The sequence below is a fragment of the Aedes albopictus genome, chromosome 1, assembly GCF_035046485.1.
Source record: "Aedes albopictus strain Foshan chromosome 1, AalbF5, whole genome shotgun sequence".
Classification (NCBI taxonomy): Eukaryota; Metazoa; Arthropoda; class Insecta; order Diptera; family Culicidae; genus Aedes; species Aedes albopictus.
In genome coordinates, this window is record NC_085136.1 from 327,384,736 (window position 1) to 327,405,570 (window position 20,835).

Genomic DNA, 20,835 nt, shown 5'->3' on the forward strand with positions numbered 1-20,835 from the left:
GCTTAATAAAAAATATGATTTGGAACAGCAATCTCTATAGGAACCATCAATGACAGCTTTAAAAAATTAATGTTGTTATATTATTTTATAGGATGTCTTCTCAGAACTCTACTGAATGTTTTTATAAACATCTTATCATAGTTCAATCCTATGAATATTTTGGATGATATTTCTGATAGGGACAAATCTAAATTAATTCATTAATTAATTCTTTATATTAAAAAAAAAATACGAAAATTTAAACTGAGTGAAAAAATTGAATCCTGAGTGAATTATGTGGAGAATCCTGAGAGAATTCTGTGGAGAATCCTGAGAAAAGTCTGTGAAGATTCTTGAGAGGAGCATACTGAAAACATTCTGTGAAGAATCCTGAGAGAATTCTGTGCAAAATCTTGAGAGACTTCTGTGGAGAATCGTGATAGAATTCTGTAGCAAACCCAGACAGGTTTTTTTTTGGAGAATCCTAAGAGGATTCAGTGAAGAATCACGATTGGACTCTGTGTAGAATCTTGAGAGGATTATGTGGAGAATCCTGAGAGGGTTCTGTGAAGAATCCTGGTAAAGAATACTGCGAGGATTCTGTTCAGAATTCAGAGAGGATTCTGTGAAGAATCCTGAGGATTCTGTGAAGAATCCTGAGGATTCTGTGAAGAATCCTGAGGATTCTGTGAAGAATCCTGAGGATTCTGTGAAGAATCCTGAGGATTCTGTGAAGAATCCTGAGGATTCTGTGAAGAATCCTGAGGATTCTGTGAAGAATCCTGAGGATTCTGTGAAGAATCCTGAGAGGATTCTGTGGAGAATCCTAAGAGGATTCTGTGGAGAATCCTGAGAGGATTCTGTGGAGAATCCTGAGAGGATTCTGTGGAGAATCCTGAGAGAATCCTGAGAGGATTCTGTGGAGAATCCTGAGAGGATTCTGTGGAGAATCCTGAGAGGATTCTGTGGAGAATCCTGAGAGGATTCTGTGGAGAATCCTGAGAGGATTCTGTGGAGAATCCTGAGAGGATTCTGTGGAGAATCCTGAGAGGATTCTGTGGAGAATCCTGAGAGGATTCTGTGGAGAATCCTGAGAGGATTCTGTGGAGAATCCTGAGAGGATTCTGTGGAGAATCCTGAGAGGATTCTGTGGAGAATCCTGAGAGGATTCTGTGGAGAATCCTGAGAGGATTCTGTGGAGAATCCTGAGAGGATTCTGTGGAAAATCCTGAGAGGATTCTGTGGAGAATCCTGAGAGGATTCTGTGGAGAATCCTGAGAGGAGTCTGTGGAGAATCCTGAGAGGATACTGTGGAGAATCCTAAGAGGATTCTGTGGAGAATCCTGAGAGGATTCTGTGGAGAATCCTGAGAGGATTCTGTGGAGAATCCTGAGAGGATTCTGTGGAGAATCCTGAGAGGATTCTGTGGAGAATCCTGAGAGGATTCTGTGGAGAATCCTGAGAGGATTCTGTGGAGAATCCTGAGAGGATTCTGTGGAGAATCCTGAGAGGATTCTGTGGAGAATCCTGAGAGGATTCTGTGGAGAATCCTGAGAGGATTCTGTGGAGAATCCTGAGAGGATTCTGTGGAGAATCCTGAGAGGATTCTGTGGAGAATCCTTAGAGGATTCTGTGGTGAATCCTGAGAGGATTCTATGGAGAATCCATAGAGGATTCTGTGAAGAATTCTGAGAGGATTCTGTGGAGAATCCTGAGAGGATTCTGTGAAGAATCCTGAGAGGAATATGTGGAGAATCCTGAGAGGATGCTGTGCAGAGTCCTGAGAGGATTCTGTGGAGAATACTGAGAGTATGCTGTGGAGAATCCTGAGAGGATTCTGTGGAGAATCCTGAGAGGATTCTGTGGAGAATCCTGAGAGGATTCTGTGGAGAATCCTGAGAGGATTCTGTGGAGAATACTGAGAGGATGCTGTGGAGAATCCTGAGAGGATTCTGTGGAGAATCCTGAGAGGATGCTGTGCAGAATCCTGAGAGGATTCTGTGGAGAATACTGAGAGTATGCTGTGGAGAATCCTGAGAGGATTCTGTGGAGAATCCTGAGAGGATTCTGTGGAGAATCCTGAGAGGATTCTGTGGAGAATCCTGAGAGGATTCTGTGGAGAATCCTGAGAGGATTCTGTGGAGAATCCTGAGAGGATTCTGTGGAGAATCCTGAGAGGATTCTGTGGAGAATCCTGAGAGGATTCTGTGGAGAATCCTGAGAGGATTCTGTGGAGAATCCTGAGAGGATTCTGTGGAGAATCCTAAGAGTATTCTGTGGTGAATCCTGAGAGGATTCTATGGAGAATCCATAGAGGATTCTGTGAAGAATCCTGAGAGGATTCTGTGGAGAATCCTGAGAGGATTCTGTGAAGAATCCTGAGAGGATTCTGTGGAGAATCCTGAGAGGATGCTGTGCAGAATCCTGAGAGGATTCTGTGGAGAATACTGAGAGGATGCTGTGGAGAATCCTGAGAGGATTCTGTGGAGAATCCTGAGAGGATTCTGTGGAGAATCCTGAGAGGATTCTGTGGAGAATCCTGAGAGGATTCTGTGGAGAATCCTGAGAGGATTCTGTGGAGAATCATGAGAGGATTCTGTGGAGAATCCTGAGAGGATTCTGTGGAGAATCCTGAGAGGATTCTGTGGAGAATCCTGAGAGGATTCTGTGGAGAATCCTGAGAGGATTCTGTGGAGAATCCTGAGAGGATTCTGTGGAGAATCCTGAGAGGATTCTGTGGAGAATCCTGAGAGGATTCTGTGGAGAATCCTGAGAGGATTCTGTGGAGAATCCTGAGAGGATTCCGTGGAGAATCCTGAGAGGATTCTGTGGAGAATCCTGAGAGGATTCTGTGGAGAATCCTGAGAGGATTCTGTGGAGAATCCTGAGAGGATTCTGTGGAGAATCCTGAGAGGATTCTGTGGAGAATCCTGAGAGGATTCTGTGGAGAATCCTGAGAGGATTCTGTGGAGAATCCTGAGAGGATTCTGTGGAGAATCCTGAGAGGATTCTGTGGAGAATCCTAAGAGGATTCTGTGGTGAATCCTGAGAGGATTCTATGGAGAATCCATAGAGGATTCTGTGAAGAATTCTGAGAGGATTCTGTGGAGAATCCTGAGAGGATTCTGTGAAGAATCCTGAGAGGATTCTGTGGAGAATCCTGAGAGGATGCTGTGCAGAATCCTGAGAGGATTCTGTGGAGAATACTGAGAGTATGCTGTGGAGAATCCTGAGAGGATTCTGTGGAGAATCCTGAGAGGATTCTGTGGAGAATCCTGAGAGGATTCTGTGGAGAATCCTGAGAGGATTCTGTGGAGAATCCTAAGAGGATTCTGTGGTGAATCCTGAGAGGATTCTATGGAGAATCCATAGAGGATTCTGTGAAGAATTCTGAGAGGATTTTGTGGAGAATCCTGAGAGGATTCTGTGAAGAATCCTGAGAGGATTCTGTGGAGAATCCTGAGAGGATGCTGTGCAGAATCCTGAGAGGATTCTGTGGAGAATCCTGAGAGGATGCTGTGGAGAATCCTGAGAGGATTCTGTGGAGAATCCTGAGAGGATTCTGTGGAGAATCCTGAGAGGATTCTGTGGAGAATCCTGAGAGGATTCTGTGGAGAATCCTGAGAGGATTCTGTGGAGAATCCTGAGAGGATTCTGTGGAGAATCCTGAGAGGATTCCGTGGAGAATCCTGAGAGGATTCTGTGGAGAATCCTGAGAGGATTCTGTGGAGAATCCTGAGAGGATTCTGTGGAGAATCCTGAGAGGATTCTGTGGAGAATCCTGAGAGGATTCTGTGGAGAATCCTGAGAGGATTCTGTGGAGAATCCTGAGAGGATTCTGTGGAGAATCCTGAGAGGATTCTGTGGAGAATCCTAAGAGGATTCTGTGGTGAATCCTGAGAGGATTCTATGGAGAATCCATAGAGGATTCTGTGAAGAATTCTGAGAGGATTCTGTGGAGAATCCTGAGAGGATTCTGTGAAGAATCCTGAGAGGATTCTGTGGAGAATCCTGAGAGGATGCTGTGCAGAATCCTGAGAGGATTCTGTGGAGAATACTGAGAGTATGCTGTGGAGAATCCTGAGAGGATTCTGTGGAGAATCCTGAGAGGATTCTGTGGAGAATCCTGAGAGGATTCTGTGGAGAATCCTGAGAGGATTCTGTGGAGAATCCTAAGAGGATTCTGTGGTGAATCCTGAGAGGATTCTATGGAGAATCCATAGAGGATTCTGTGAAGAATTCTGAGAGGATTTTGTGGAGAATCCTGAGAGGATTCTGTGAAGAATCCTGAGAGGATTCTGTGGAGAATCCTGAGAGGATGCTGTGCAGAATCCTGAGAGGATTCTGTGGAGAATCCTGAGAGGATGCTGTGGAGAATCCTGAGAGGATTCTGTGGAGAATCCTCAGAGAATTCTATGGAGAATCCTTGTAGAATTCTGTGCTAAAACTAATAGTTAAGGCGTAATTTTCTCTTCAGTTAAATCGGCCGTCGGACCATTGTGGAATGTCTTCACCACAGTTCAAATACCTTTAAATTGTAGACAAGTCTTCATATCTTGCATTCTTGCTCTAAACTATGGAAGAGCTCAAAGAAGAACGATACATTCCGCGTAACGTCTTTCGGTGAAATGGCATACCACCCTCGACGATGACGGTAACGACGATGAATTTGAACGAAAGTGAGATGAAAAGTTTGTATAGCGTCACAAAAGCTGATGACCCGACACTTGACACTGTGCAGTACGTAGGATAGTAGGTAGCACAAGCATAAGGCAGTAACAGCAGCAGCACAGCTCGAGCACTCTTACGCTCGCTCTTACTGCACACTGTGCTGCGCTGCGCTGTGTGCGGTGTGTGTGGTGATGCGCTGCCCTTGCAGCTCCAAAGGGGCGAGAGATGATTCCCCCATTCTTCGCCGGCGTTTAATATTAAAGTGCACCGTTCATCTCGTCATCATCATCGCATCGTAGTTAGTCGTCCTCTCGGGTAGCACCTACCTGCCGAACCAACTAGGATTACATACCCTGCCTGGCTACTGGATGGGCGAGGAGCGTCGCGCTCGGTTCGTTATTGAGAGCACTCCTGCTGCGTGTCAAACACCGTTATCGTGGTGGGTTGGAAAGGAAGCAAGAAACCTAGGTAGAATGCGGTGGCGGCGGGGCAACCAACCCAGATTGAAGATGGCGCAAAAAGTGACAATATTGTGAGTTGTGACAAATTCTTTTCCCGGAAAGTGCCGGCTCGTAGGTCGGAACTTGGACGACACGGCTGCGGGAACTACATATCGAGAGAGTGGAACGGGACACGTGGTAACGTGAGGTTGGGAACACAGTGTTTGTCGGTGTGTCGTCGCACGCAGTCTGTGGTGTGGTGGTGTGGGCATAGGACAAAGCGGCTTTCGGTTGTGTGACCGTGGTTGTTGGGGCTTTCCTGGAAATTGAGTTATAATGGCGGGTGCCACCGAGATCCGGAGGTGGTGAAGGAGGAGGCATACGGTGACGATGAGGTCATTGTTGAACGATTTTCGGCATACATGGGTTCTTGGAATTTGGTGAACTTTTCATGGAACCGGACGGGGTTTTCCAATTTGCTTCGGAAGCGAACCGAGATTAGCGATACCGGTTGCGAGAGGTTTTCGATCGACCAAACGTTGGTGTTATGGTGTTGCTTTTGTAAGGGATTCACCATATGGATGGGTAAACTATCGATTGAGTTGATGACCATATTCTTTGTTGTAAAGCTGTACATATACAGGTGAAAACATTAATATTTAACAAGAGATCATACGATGATACTGAAACTATGATGAATCTTCTAGGAAGTGTCAGATGAATATCTCTCTTCCTCTTCCTTCTTTGATTATTTATTGAGGTCCCTCAGGAATTCTTGTGGGAGTTCACTCGAGAATTACTCCAGGAGTGCCACCGGTAATTTATCTTGGAGTTCTTTCCGGGAATTCTATAGGGCTCTGCATTGTTTTGATTTTGTATGGGATTTTGACGTTTCTTGGCCTTGCTGTTTACAAAACTTCTGTAAGAGTGAAAGAGAAAGAGAGAATTTCATGCAGTGCTCTATTAACAGTTTTTCGTCGTGACAGTCATTGGCATCATTTAAGGAGAAACTTCAGAGAATACAAAAATGGCTACCACAATAGCCGTCTTGAACCCCTTCTCACGTTCTCAAGAGCACCATTCTGAACAAAAAAATCATAAACAAATGCGCTCGATTGGGAAAAGCTGCCTCTTTTTGCAAGTCAGCAAAGCCATGATAAACTAGTGTGGCTTGGTTCGATGCTTCGTTTGTCAGATTGTTGCCTCTAAACTTTGTATGGGAAATTGCAATGGGATTTCTGTTTCACCTTAAGGTCCGCTCCACATAGGAACTTTTCCGAGAACTCTTCTAGCAGTTCGTCTGTGTTTCCTCTAGAAGTTTCTCCAGGAATTTCTTAAGGTATTTCAATGAAACTTTCTCCACATGTTCTATCAGATAATACTTTAGAAGTTCCACTGGACATTTCTCTTTGTGTTCCAGCGGGATCTTTTCCAAGATTTCCACCGGGAATTCCACGAGGTGTTCCATAGGGAATTTGTCTTAATTGTTATTATTCAGTTATTATTTTCATAATCAACTCATTTGACACTACATTGGGCTTAATGAATTACTACAAAAATTGTTATCTACACCACAGTAAATGAAGTTCCTTCGAGAGTTTTTCTGGAAGTTTTTTTTTATTCTTCTAGAAGTATCTCATCTGAAATTTTTCTAGGCCTTGCTCCGTGTTCTTTTCAATTATTTCCTCCGGGAATTCTTCAAGAGTTCCTTTGGCAATTCTTCCAACAGTTCTTATAATTTTTGCTAAATCTTTCTACGGAAAATTTTCCGGAAATATCTCAGGAATATCTGCAAAGGTTCCTTCGTGGATTCTATTGAAAGTTTCCCGGGTACCCTTCTAGGTGTTCCTCCGGAGATGCTGTAGAAGTTCTTTCAGGAATTCTCTAGAAAACTCCTTCAAGAATTCTTCGGATTGTTTACCGTCCTTGTTGACGATTCCCTCCGGGAGTCTATTTACAAGTTCCTCCACCAATTGTTCAAAAACTTGTCCCTCTGGAAATTTGGACGGAAATTAAGCTGAGAAATCGTTTGCAAGTTTCTCTGTAAATTCTACTAAGATGCCGTCCATAAATGACGTAGCATTTTTTTTGACGATTTTTGACACCCCCTCCCCCTCGTAACCCATTTTTCCATACCTAATACATGGCCCGTAGCATAATCCAAATACTATGTGATTTATGGACGACCCGTAATACGGAAGGGGCCTCTTTTAGAAGTTCCTTCGGGAATCGTTCATTTGCAGTTGCCCTGCGAATTAAGGAATCCCAGGAGTTCTGTTCGAAAATCCTCTAGAAGTTTCAGCGGGAGTTCTTCCGAGATCTCTCCATGAAGGGAACTTCAGAAAGTTTGCTTTGAGATCTCTCCATGAAGGGAACTTCAGAAAGTTTGCTTTGAATTCTTTTCAGAGTTTCTTAGGAAATTCATCTAGGGGTTCTGACAGGATATACTAAAAGATTTTGTTTTTCGTGAGAATCGGAGCTTCTATGGATTTTTTTCTAGCAGTTCTTAAACGTCCTCATTGTCAGCTGACAACCGGAAATTCATCAAGGAGTATCTCTAGCAACTTCTTTAAAAAAAATCTGCAAATTCCAACTGGAGGGATTCTCGAAGAAACTCCTAAAATATTTCCCAAGGAGTTTGTGAAAGAACTCCTGGATAAATTTCTGGAGGATCTCCCAGAAGCATGCTCGCAGAAACTTCTTTCAGAATTTGAGGAGAAATACATGGGGGAACACAAGGAGTTTACGGAACATCTTCGGGAGAAACTCCCTGTGGAGCTTCTGAAAAAAAAAAAATCTTGAAGCAACTTGGAGGAATTTTCAAGAAAGCTGCTAGAGAAAACCCAGTAGGAACTACTTGGGGGGATTATTCTAGTAGTTCTTCCCATACTCTTGGGATACTTGGAGAAAATCTTAAAAGAACTTTTGGAATAATTTGAGGTCTTACTCCTTCATAAATTTTTGGTGTAACTCCTAGATGGCTACATAGGAGAATTGCTGGAGAAGTTTGAAGGAATTGAGGTAGTTTATCAAAAACCTCTTCTCGAATGTTTTCTTGGAGAAATCTTGGAGAAAACTTCTCAAATGATATTTTTTTTTTAGCAATTAATTCTCCAGGAGTGAATTCGAAAAAAAAATCTAGGAGATTTTTTTTGGAGAATTCCTTTAGAAATCTAAATTTTTATTTGGGAAAATCTTCAGGCAGTTTCTTCCCAAGTAACCATGCTGTTGAAGCTGTACGTATTGCATATAAAAAGCGCATATATTGACATGCATTGCCCTACATTAACCATTAAAGTTAAATTAAAGTGGCAAGTGGTGCCACTATTGCGGACTTACGATTATACTAATTCAACAATAGTGGTGCCACTTTCTACTTTATTTCAACTTTAATGGCTTATATAGAGTAATGCAGGTCAATATATGTGCGTTATTGATGCAATACGTACAGCTTCAACAGCGTGGTTACTTGGGTTCTGGAATGCAGTTTTTGTTCTAGTGTTCTTCTGGAAATTATTTCGGGATTAGCACCTGGAATTCCTATTGAAATTCTTCAAAATGTATGGAGAAAATTTATTACAGGACTTTCTATGTAAAGTTTCCTGAAATTTCTTAGATAAACTCAGTATTCAGTGTCTAGATGCCATGTTAGTGTTCGACGCAGTGGTAAAACCAATTTGTGTGAACTACACCCTCATCATCTACCCAAAAATAGTCAACACAAGATTAAATTCACCAAACCCGACAGCGATACACACGTAGCGGTATCCCTATAACCTCCCTGGCCCAAATCGAGGGTCGAAACATCGGATGCAATAGTATCACCCTGCTTATAATTTAACCGGACCGAAAAGCCAACCATAGAGAGATAACTCTGCCAATCCGTCGGTCGTTTCCACAATCAGCTATATCCAGAAGCTTCGAATAAAACTCTTCTAGAAACTTCTTCGGAAATCCAGGCGATTATTAGTCCTTCGGTACTTAGGTACTTTAGGAGTTTTTTTTCGTGTGTTCATTTGAAGTTCACAAAGGGTTTGTTTCGGACATTTGTCCAGCAACTGTTTCGAAACTCTTCCAAGATATCGACTGATAAGTTTTACCGAGGATTTAAAGACTGTGTAGTCGTTTACATCCAACTTCTTTTAGAAGTTCCTTCGACTATTATTTCAAAAGATTTTTTTCCTGATTCACTTCAGGAGTTCATTGGGAACTTTGCTTCACTAAACGCTTCAACAATTTCTTTAGATAATATTTTAGAGAATACTTCGCCCGTTTCTAAAAAAACGTTCCAATGAGAATTTGCCCAGAAGATCTTACGGAGATTTCTCAAGGAGGTCTTTCGGAAATTCTTTTAGCAATGTTTTTCTGGTATTTCTCAATGTATTCTATCTATTATCTATTATCTGTAATCACGAGATTTTCAGCCCTGGGCTAGTTAATCTCGAGACCCACGCTTTATTTCCCTTCCGAAGGAAGAACTCACATTTTGTGAGTTTGTCGGGAGTGGGATTCGATCCCAGGTCCTCGGCGTGATAGAAAAGTGTTTCTCAATGTATTGATTCTGGGGTTTCACAAGGAATTGCTAAAGATGGTCCAAAAATTTTTGCTGCGGTTCCTTTGGAAAATTCTTTAAGAATTCCTTTGCATGAAACTGCGAACTTCTTGAGGAATTTCTTGTTGGAATTTTGAAAGAAGTTCCTGATGGAATCCAGTAAAACAAGCTGGAGCTATTTTTGATTCTAATTTTGGAAGAGTTTCCGAATGAACTTCTGAAGAATCTTCCAGAAGAACTCATGGAGGAATTCCCGTAGTTGGACAAACTACCGAAAAAAACACCTGAAGATTTTTTCCGAAGGAACTGCTTGTTATATGAACTACTTGGGAGGATTATGCGAGTAGTTCCTTCCATATTCTTGGGATATTTTGAGGAAATGTTGAAAGAACTATTGGAGTAATTTGAGGAATAACTCCTGCATAACTCCTTGACAGCCCTTCGGCTCCTAGTCAGTAGAGCTTGAATGTCTACATTCTTAAAACAATACGCTCACACTTGTTGTTCGTAGACCGCGAGAGTTGGGGAGATCTACATACAACAGCCGAAGGAGAGAAAAAGTTGTAAAAGACGAACCCAGTTAGAGTGGTGCTTAGAATCCAGTTTGAGTTTCTTTTCCATGAAATCGTATCTTGTTGTGTGGCTTACTTGGTTAATGCGCCGGAATAGCGATTTTGAGGGTGGGTTCGAGACCCACCAAAACAAGTGGTATTTTTATTCTCTTATTTATTTCTCAATTTGTCAATTAATCGTGCTTTGCTTTCAAATGCTGGAGTTTCTTCAGACAATTGATCCTAAAACTCTTCTTAGATATTATTCGGAAATCCATAGAAGAATCTTTTGGTGGATACGTTTTTTCGAGGATTCAAAGACTGTGTAGTCATTTACACTCAACATCATTTAGAAGTTGCTTTGGCTATTATTGCAAAAGATTCTTCCGGAAAAAATTTGCTTCAAAAACTGCTTCAAAAATTTCTCCAGATACAATTTTGGAAAATACTTAAGGTATTTCGTCGCCTGTTTCATCGGAGCTTTCTCTAGGAGGTATTTGGAAAGTTCTTTCAGTTATGTTTTTCTGGTGTTTCTCAACGAAATGCTTCTGGGGTTTCACCGGAATTTTTTTGAGAAGTTTCTTCTTAGTGGAAACCTAAACAAATTGGAGCCATTTTCAAATTCAATCTGGGAAGAGTTTCCGACTTAACTCCTGAAGAAGCTTCCTGAGGAACTCATGAAAAAAATCATGTACAAACTACTGAAGAAACACATAAAGGGTTTTATGAAGGAGCTGTTTGTGAAATTTCTGAAAGAACTGCTACAGAAAATTCCAAATTTCTTCCCTGAAGAAACCCCAGAAGGAATTCCATGAAGAATCCCGAAAAGTGCTTAAGAAAATTTAGAACTTACTCCTGGAGAAACTCCCGAGGAAACTCTTGGAGAAATTTTTGAATGTGCTTTTTCAAAACGCCCGAAAAAAATTTCCAAGGATTTCCGAAGGATCTTCTAGATAAATTTTCGGAGGAAATTTTGAACGCACCACCAAAGGAACTCTTAGAGAACTTTTCAAAGGAGCCCTTGGAGAAGTTTCCGATGGAACCGTTTGGGAAGTTTACATATACTTTTGCACGAATTTATGAACTAGAACGGACAAATTCCCGACGGAGATTCTAAAATTATTCCGATTTTTTTTTGTAAAATGCCAATGAAACGTCTAGAGGGATTTTTCGAATAAATTTGTGCTGTCATTTTTGAAAAACTCCAACATTTTTTTTTAAATAAGCGCTCTTAAGCGCGACAAGAAGTGCAAGAAGGTCATTGTGGCAGTAATGATTTGATTTAGCGATGATGTACTTCAATTTATAACAAGTTTTTCGGAAATTCATCAGAAAGTTCCAATGTGAATCCTTCAAAACCTCTTTCGAAAATTCAAAAACATTTCCTTCAGGAATCCTTTCGTCTGTTTCTAGAAGAAAAAAAAAAGGGTTTAACGAGAAGTACTTCTGAGGGTTCCTACAAATTCGAAACTTCCTTTTTTCGGAAATACCTCTAGGATTTTTACCTTGAAATGATTTTGAAATACTTCTAGGAGTTTATTCAAGAATTTCTGCACGAGTTTCTTCGTGATATTTTTTTTTTCAAACGAAATAATTCCTTGGAATTTTCTTTGAAAACCCTTTCAAGAGTTTCTTCGACAGAGTTCGGATCGAGCATCACTTCAGGAGTTTATTAGGGTATTCAGAACTTTCCTCGTTAGTTCCTTCTAGAATTGCTACGAGTTATCCTTCAAAAGGTCCTTCGTCAATTGCTCTATGAAAATCATCCAGTAATTTAGTTTGGGATTTCCATAGAAATTCATTCTGAATATCCCTCAGAAATTATTATTCGTAAAATTTAACGTTAGTTAGTTCTAAAATTCCTGGAATTTTGGAATACCTTCGAAACACAAACGTTTAGCCGAGAATCCTCCGAAAACTACCCAATACATCCTTCGGCATTAGCTTCCATGTTTCCTCTAGGACTTCCTCCGAGTATTTATGCCAGAGTTCCTTTGGAAATTTCACAGAATGCCCTATGAAATCCTCCGGACTTAATTCAGAAATTCCTCTGGGAGTTCTTGCATAATTTTCGTGAAGTATAACCATGGAAGTTTCATCTGGAGTTTCTGTGGACTTCTCCATGAGTTACTTTAGTAATTTCTTCTGGAGTGCCTCCGGAAAATCTGCATACGATTTCGCTGAGAACACTTCAGAGGTTTTTGCCGGAAATCATCCTGGAGTTCATTCTGGAAATCCTACAAGGATTCTTCTAACCAGGATCAAGCGATCCAAGCAACACGCATATTATATAAAAGTTACGGGTTTGGTTATATAGAATTCATTGAAAAGAATGTCTAAGACAATGCTAGAAGTACGTTGAATTGACTTTTGTACAGCCAAAGCTTGCGCTACCGTAACTCTCATATGACATGTGTGTTGCTAGGAGAGTTCTTTCTTCGAATCTTCGAGGAGTTCCTTTTGAGAGCCCTATTGAAGTTATTTTGGAAGATCTTCCAAAAGTTTCTTCTGAAATTCCTTCCATCCTGTGTGTTAAAGCTCACGAATAAAGATAAAAAAAATATCTTCTCTCCTGAAGTTCCTTCTGGAATCCCGCAGAAGTTCCTTCTGGAGTCACTTCTAGTGTTCCTCCAGCAGCATAGCAGGAACTCTCGTAAGATTTTGTTTTTTTTTTAATTCCTCAAGGATTGTTTTTCCGAAATGCATCCATGTAATTTCATTGAAATTTTCTACGGTTTTAATTTATTTCCGTCATATTAGGTACCGACCAATAAATGATCAAGTTTATTCGTACACTTCACCTAAGAACTCATGACCAATTTGGTACCAAATTAGTAATTCATGAATTACCTTTTATGTCATATAAAACATTGTTGTATAACAACTTTCTTAAAGTAGCTGGATTTAATAATTGTCCCTCAAATTCTATTTCCATCTACTACATTTCTATTTCAGTCACAATATAAATTTAATTTCCGTCGTACATTCTGCTTGTCCCTATGGTAAGTAGGATGGTCAAAAATCATGTTTGATTCTTGTGTATTTGTTTAGTTGTGTATTCGAAAAGTCGGTCAAATTATTCACAACATTTGTATATCAAATCATGTTTTCGCAATAGTATGGAGCAAAAAAAACTTTTGACATAAGATAGATTTATTTTTTGCACTCCAGCTCATAAGATGCCATCAAACCGCAAAGAAGAAATCTTTCTCTGATGTTGTGAAATACGATGATTCGTTTGCATTAAATCCACGCACACATTCGCTTGCATCCTCCCTTGGACGAAAAAAAAACTTGTTTGTTTACATTTTACTAATAGAAAAAAGTTTTTTCTTCGATTATTTGAGCAGCTTTTACTGCATTCTGCAGCAGTGAAATCCAACTCTGAAGTGCCACATAGCTTTTGTGGAGTATGACTTGAGGGTCATTTCTAGAAAGGAAGCAAACGAAATGAAAATTGATCAGTGATGTAGAATAATTCGGCTAGGCTTTGGTGTGGTTTCCTTCGTCATACGTAAAACGGGGAAAATTTCAACTCGTATGAGAAAAGTGGAAGTGAAATCTCAACGTGAAATTTAGCGTCTTTGTTCAGTTTTCAGTGCTATACAGGCTGGTTATTAATAGTATACACCGTTAGGCTTCTATCTGATGAGGTATTGGCAAATTTTAGTTGGAGATGTTGATTATTGGCTATTTTTTGTGTAATGTGACGGGAATCAGCGCATATGATGAAGAAGATTTCTACCCTAGATAATCTTTTGCCATTCCCTAAGAAGCTTCTTTTGGGGTTTTCGTAGACGTTACTTTTGAAATCCCTTTAGTGGTTCCTTCGAAAAACCCTTTACAGGAGTTCGCTTGAGATTTCAAAGACAAGTTCCACCAGGGATTTCTTCTTGAGTATCTGTTGAGATAACTCTAGGAGTTTCATTTAAAATATCTTTAGGCGGTATCATGATATTTTGTGTAATTTTCTGGAACTCCTCCAGGTTTCCCAGAAGAGTTTCTTCTGGGATTCATCCGTGAATTTCTCACAGACTGCTTCCAGGATACCTTTAGACAGTCGCATACGATTGCGCTTCATCATCTCTCGGAGTTCGAAGAGACATATGTATTTGCTCGGATGCATGAAAACTTTCCTGACTCTTTAGATTTTTCAGGATTTTTTTTCCGGGATTGATCAGACATTTCCTTTTCGATTCCTCCAATTCCGGGAGTTTTTTGTTCAGAAATTCCACCTGAACTTGGAATTTCTCAAAAAGTTATTCTATGTTTTACTCAAGACATCATTTTGAAATTTCTCCAAGGATTTTTTCTGGGAGTAACCTAGATGTTACTTTTGAATTCGTTCAGGATTTCCTGCTACAATTCCTTCAAGTTTTTCTGGAATCAGGATTTCTTTTTGAGATTCTCCAAAGAGTTTTTTTTGTCCTAGAATTCTTTCTGGAATTCCTTCTGGGATGCTGCGCTGTTGGAAAACCGTCCATGGTCCGCTCATCCGTCGGCCGAGAGGATAGTCCAGCTCTTCCAGACCACACGCGCGTCCGAAAGGGGCTTATCTGCCAGCCGAAGAGATTGCAAAACCCGTCAGCCGTATTTCTTCACCACCGTTCCCACCAGTCATCGTTACCTCACAAATGAATTGTATATATTATTTAATAATTGAATTGTAGTAACTTATGCACTTCTTTTAAAGAGATATCATTCTCACTGGAAGTGCCATTGTAATGTATTTTTGAAAAGAAAAGGAGGTTTTCTACCTCTGGGAGAAGGGATTCAAATGGACATTCCACTCCCAGGGGATTTTCCCTGCTCTTAATAAAAAAAATATAACCTAGCAAGTTCTTTTTTGGGATACAGTTAGGCGTTCCTTCTGGGATTTAACCATGATTTAATGTTTGAACTCCTCGAAAGCTTGTACTGAAATTTCCAACGAATTGTCTTTGGATTTTCCCTTTGTTTTCCTACAAGTATTTCTCTAAAAGTACCTCCTAGGATACCCCAGGAGTGCTGTTTGGAATTTTTTTACAGGCTCATGTTCAGAAGGCCGGCTCTGGAAGCACACGTTATTCTCAATTTGGTTCATTTGTTCCAGGCTCATGATAAATCGAATAAAATAACACATGATTTTAACCGGTGCTGGGTCAATAGGCCGAAGCATGTTAGGCCGAAGTACGTTGTTACGTTAAAATGTAAATTCAGAATATGATGTGATAATAGCCCGTTTAGCCATAAAGAAACAAGCCATAACACATTTAGTTACTAAGCCGAAATAACAGTGCACACGAGCCACCATCCTGCGACCCCCTGACATGGGCTACTTGCTTGAAATACAAGCAAGAATTGCTGATTTTCTTGCACTGCCAAAGTTACAAATCCACATCCGCCAACGACAACGTCGTCATCGAAACTCGGCAGAAAAGGCAGACGGATCGGTGTGAGCTGCGGCAAAAACGCGGTCCGAAAGAAAGTGGAGGAAATTGCTCCGTAATATCAACCACGGGGTGAATTGACACCGAATCCCGGAACTTGGGCAGGAGCAGTGCCCAACACAGGAGGTAAGAGTGGCCGAAAATTCCGGATGATAACGAAAATCTAATCGCTTGTGCCACCCACGATTTTTCTCCAGAAACAGATCGCACTATCGGTCTGGAAACATCACGCTCTACAAATCTTGTACAAGATCCGGCAAGCTGCTGCACAATTCGGCAAGCTCGCACTGAGTTTTTCCTGCGGTGCGAACGCGAATAAAAGTGTCCGAAGGTAAGAAGTTCCCGAAAAGCCCTATGCAAAAAGGTCTAACCCCACATTTGACAACGCAGGAGGAACGTGTCAGCCATCATCCGGTTAGAGGATCGGGGTCGGCAAGATTGACCGCACACGACGGCGTAGTCAGCGAGTCCGGACCGAGCCACACACACCGCGAATTCACGGAGGAAAAACGGGTGTCCGGGCAGCGACCTGAATACGGGTAGGACGATCTGCACCATTGCGAACTGGCAACCCACATCGTTCCGAAGCGCTGATTCCTTGGCCTGCACGTATCCATAGGGTGAGTAGAAGTGCAAGAAGCCGACATACGAGTTTATAATCATGCTTCGATAATCCTTAGATCGCTCCGGCTCTTGATCACTCAACGGAATCGATCGGATCACCCTGTTATCCGTGCGCGGTGCCAAACGCATCGCTTCAACTGAACCGTCTCGAGAAAAGGCCTTTCATAGAAAGTAAGTCTAATTGCTGCAACAAAACGATCTGGGGCTAACACGGGCGGATTTCCGCAGGGCCTTTTCTTGTGTCTTTTGGACTTTCGCAGACAGTACGCCGACGGGTAAGCTGCCAACAAGAAAACACTCGCCAAGATTGAGTGGCCACCACCTAACGCGTCCGGAAAAGCCGGTGTGCAGCGCAGCGAGATGCGATCTGTGGAGGGTTGTCGTCGTCCAAACTAAGAGCCGTCCGATCGTCGGGAATGGCCCATGTCAGCATCAGCCGGTCCGTGAGTAGCAAGTTAAGCAAAACAATATTTTAGTATTAAGAAAGAAACCAGTTAGGCAGAATAGGGTCAGTGCAGGAATCTGATTGAATACATGGCTTGGTTATGAAACCGTAATCTGATCATTAGTTGGCGTTTGATTTTGTGCTAGCCGAGACGACTGTAAGCCATTTCTTCTGCTTAGGTCGAACCTCCACAACAACGTAAAGCCGAAAAATGTTGGGCCCAACGTCTCAAGTAACTTAACTAGCTGTATAACAGTTTCTAAAGCTAAAGTTAGCTTAAGAACAGTTTGTTTCACTCTTATACAGCAAAAATGTTTGTTGGAGTATCATTAGGCCGAATTAGCTTAAAGCCAAGGACGGGCAGCTTAGTCGAATGATTTGATTGGGTTATATGCATGCTTATACTTCGATAGAATAACCCATTTTTAAAGCATCGAATAATCTCTGATAGGAGAGTTGTGTGATAGCCATGAAGTATAGTCCAAACAATGTTAGCATGCAATAGAGGCAAGGTATGTGCCATGTACGTACGTAATTCGGCCTAATGGCCAGATACCGTTGAAATAATATAAGAGGTGTATATTTTAGGAATACCAACTGGCCGGGGTTCTGCTAAACCGAACTAAGCGCCAAAAACTTTATTCCGAGATAATTAAACTTAAAGTTCAACAACTCATAAATAAACAACAGCTAAGATTATTTGAAACTTTTCCGCTTATATGTAACTTACAAGCCTTTATTAACCATCAGAGATGAAGAATACATGTAAATTATTTGAAAGCATTGATATAAAGATATTTAATTTTTGAGTACTTCGCACTCAGTTCACTCTGGCTGAACAAAAACATTGGAATATGGTTTATAGTTCAGTGTGGCTGACTGTGTTTCTTTGTTTCAGAGAAAACCAGTCGGATTGTAAAAAAAAACTCGATTTTCAACGTCCATGAAGTTGAAATCGATATCACTCACAATTCTTTACATGAATCAGAGAGGACGCGTATATTATGGAAGTCCAAAATAGTTTGAAATATGAACGGCGGAAGCCCTCCCAGCTCAGCCGTTCCCAGCTATGTTTTTTTATAGGCGGTGCATGTGTAGGCACAGAGCAAGAGTGATTATATAAAATGATGTCTTTGCATGTCCTGAGGTCCTGAGATGTGAAAATGGAGCAATTTGTGTACTTTAAATTTATACTGGTCGAAGAAAACCATGAAAATGATCTGCCAAAGTGAACTAAGACAAAAAAAATCGAAAATATTGAAGAGATTCGAACTTGGGTCCTTTAAGTGATAACCAAGCACGTTACCTCTAGGTCATTTTACTTAGCTGAAGGTCAGTCGTTAAGTCTGAATCAAGTTCTAAACATTCTTCTCTAGCATGGTTTTCGTGAAAACGCCATTTTTCGATCAGCCAAAGCGAACCAAGTGTTCGATTTTTTTCAAGCTTTATTATTCTTATTAGCCTTGTTGTTCAATGACGGCTTCTGTGTTAAATTATCAGTATGGGGTGTGTCGACATAACGCATGTATTTAAAACCAGTTGATTTTTGTATTGTTGAGAATAAATAGATTCTAAAATGCAGTGAATTTGGTACAGTCTGGCTGAATGTGATTTGGAAAAATGGCGTTCAGCACCATCGAAACGTAATTGTATCCTCCAACATCCGTATTTCTAATAACGTTGTCAATTCTCCCACAGATTGTTACTATGAGTCGGTTGGAAGTTAGAAATTTGACGGCGATGAGCATAACTTGAAATGTTCTTCATCTGGACCAACACTAAAACATTTCGCTGATTCTATGGAATGATTTACAGTTCACTCTGGTTGGATGCAATTTTATTTTTTGTATGTTCTGCCAAACAGAAATTTTGAATTTACTCCACGAAGAGCTGACAGAATTACTGCATTTTTACATGGAAGGAGGATCATCAATTTCTTCATCCAATGATAAAGAAAACTCAATTTTTCAAAAAATGGTCTTTGGTTCGGTTTAGCAGAACCCCGACCAACTCTGACTAAATCGCTTCCAAATTAGCTCTTAAAAGTGTTACACTTAAAAGCCAACTAAAGGGCTCACTCCATTTCGAAACACTTGCAAACGTTGGTTGGCGGTAAAGTGAGAAACCTTTGAAAACTTTGGCAGCTCCTCCCGCCACCGGGTGCTGGTGTTTGAAGTTGTATCATATTTCGAGCAGTTTGTTGCTGCATTCAGCCCGGCCACTTGAAAAGTGTTCAAGTGTTTATTTCAAACCAAATATTTGAAAACACAGCTACTCTCTGCTGGAAAGTGGTTGTTGGCTTTGCCTCTCCGCCTGCCGACTTCTTGTTCATCTAGCCAAACTATGCTCATGAACGCAAGGATAACTGCTCTACTTGTTGGTGCAACAGGATAGCACAAGCAGGTTCCCATCATTTATTCATGTTGGTACGCGTGGGATGGGATGAAGGATCCGACAAATCTCAAGTGGAGTTGTAACATTCTATTGCCTTTATCCCCGGTTGCGTTGTTGTTGTTCCTGGCTCGAGTCGTCCCATCGGCTTCGCTTTTCTCCAGTAGAAGCATTTTCCGGTGTACGAAGCAACAAACCAGTTCAAGGATCATTTCACTTACAAACAGCAAAACTCTCGACACTCTTCAATGGAAAATAGGTATCTGCGCTGCTGCAGGCTTCCTTCCGGTCAGACCAGACCCCGAGGAAATGGCCTGGCGAAGGAGAAGCATGGATCAAACTACAAAACCAACTCTCGTTCTCGACTCTTCAAGAGCCACTTCCGACCCCTTCGAGGGAAAAAGGAGCAACTTTCAAAATAAGCCATATAATAAACAAACTTAACTGAAACTTTTCATTTAACAATATCCGGCTTTTATTGAGCTTATATACAGTTATCTCGGCTGCATTCTTCCTTCCGTTCGGGGTCGTCTTCGTCGCGTGAGTGGAAAGGATTGTAATTTCTTCCAGCCTTGATTCGGAACGCTCACGATACAGCAGCTAGCAGTGATAGCCGCCACCGACGAACGACGAACGAGGACGGAAAAGTTATTTGCTATTGATTCCATTCACGGAAGAAAGAGATTCTGCCATCAATACAACCGACGACCGACGACCACGCCACAACAGACAACCACGCTCCAGTTGCTCCACACACTAAGTCCCCAGTCCCGCAGTAGTGGTGAGCGACTCAATGGCCCACCACAACAAAAAAGAGAAGCCGAGCATTACACAATGGGCCATCAACTGTTGGACAGCCGCCGCGCAAAATTGCGGGTTGCAACGACGACGCGGTGGCACCAATTCAGCATCACATCGCATCGTATACTGGCTGACTGACACTGACACCGCCGGAGACCGCATCGTATCAACCCAAACCCTGACTCGACTAGTCCTAGTAGCAGTGCTCGTAAAGGATGCAAATAACCACCACGATGGCATCACGTCGCCATTCAAGAACACTTTCGCCACCATCACATCAGAATCGCATCGCGCTGTTGTCGTTTTCGTCGTAACGGGGGCAAACGGAGAAAGGCCTTGTCTCGTCGTTTGGCCATTCAGTGCCATTGTTGGGATGACGATGGCGTATAATTTGTCTGTGGTCTTTTGGTATCGTGGTAGTTATTGTCGTTACTGTCCTTGTTGGGTTTCTTGAGTTGTCTTCAACTGACTTTATGGCATCATTTGAAGTCATAGCAGGGCATAGATTTTTATTCGACTTGGATTCGATTTCGTTTCAATTTTAATTCATCAATTCCTATGACTCCTCTTTCGTAGCCACCATTCCAAAGAAATCAAGCGAATGTGACTGCTACTCAACAATGCAACAATTTGTAGTGCGTTTCTTCTTTTACAACAAACCAGCAAACCGAGGCAAAGCTGGGCCCGTACACTTTGTAGCACTTCGTTGTGCAGTCAACAGAAAAGGCTAAATCCGATTCCACTCGGCTTCAAACTGACGCGTCGAAATCCTCCCGGAGTGGCTGATTTGCATTGGTCCTTGCTTGGTAAGCACCTGCACCGACGTCGCACTTCGCTCTGAGTGCAATAACGGTGAGGATCAAAGCGAGTGGAAATTTTCACCTCCACCACCGGACGGCGGCCGGCGAACGTGTTTAGCGTATAACAACAAATTATTAATTTAAACCACACC

At 41.6% G+C, this 20,835-nt stretch overlaps 1 protein-coding gene and 1 long non-coding RNA gene across 4 annotated transcripts in view; one reads left to right on the forward strand and one right to left on the reverse strand.

The window, feature by feature from the left end:
- Window positions 1–20,835, reverse strand: part of LOC109423650 (cytotoxic granule associated RNA binding protein TIA1) — a 775,397-nt gene that overhangs the window by 60,533 nt on the left and 694,029 nt on the right. The gene's annotated exons all lie outside the window — the stretch shown is intronic.
- On the forward strand, window positions 15,422–16,883 carry LOC134287767 (uncharacterized). Of its 2 annotated transcripts, none has more exons than XR_009997530.1 (3): window positions 15,422–15,748; window positions 15,820–16,242; window positions 16,303–16,883. It is a non-coding gene; the product is annotated as an uncharacterized LOC134287767 (long non-coding RNA). The 2 variants fall into 2 exon arrangements; XR_009997529.1 differs by lacking the exon at window positions 16,303–16,883 and having other exon boundaries at window positions 15,431–15,748; window positions 15,820–15,953; window positions 16,013–16,117.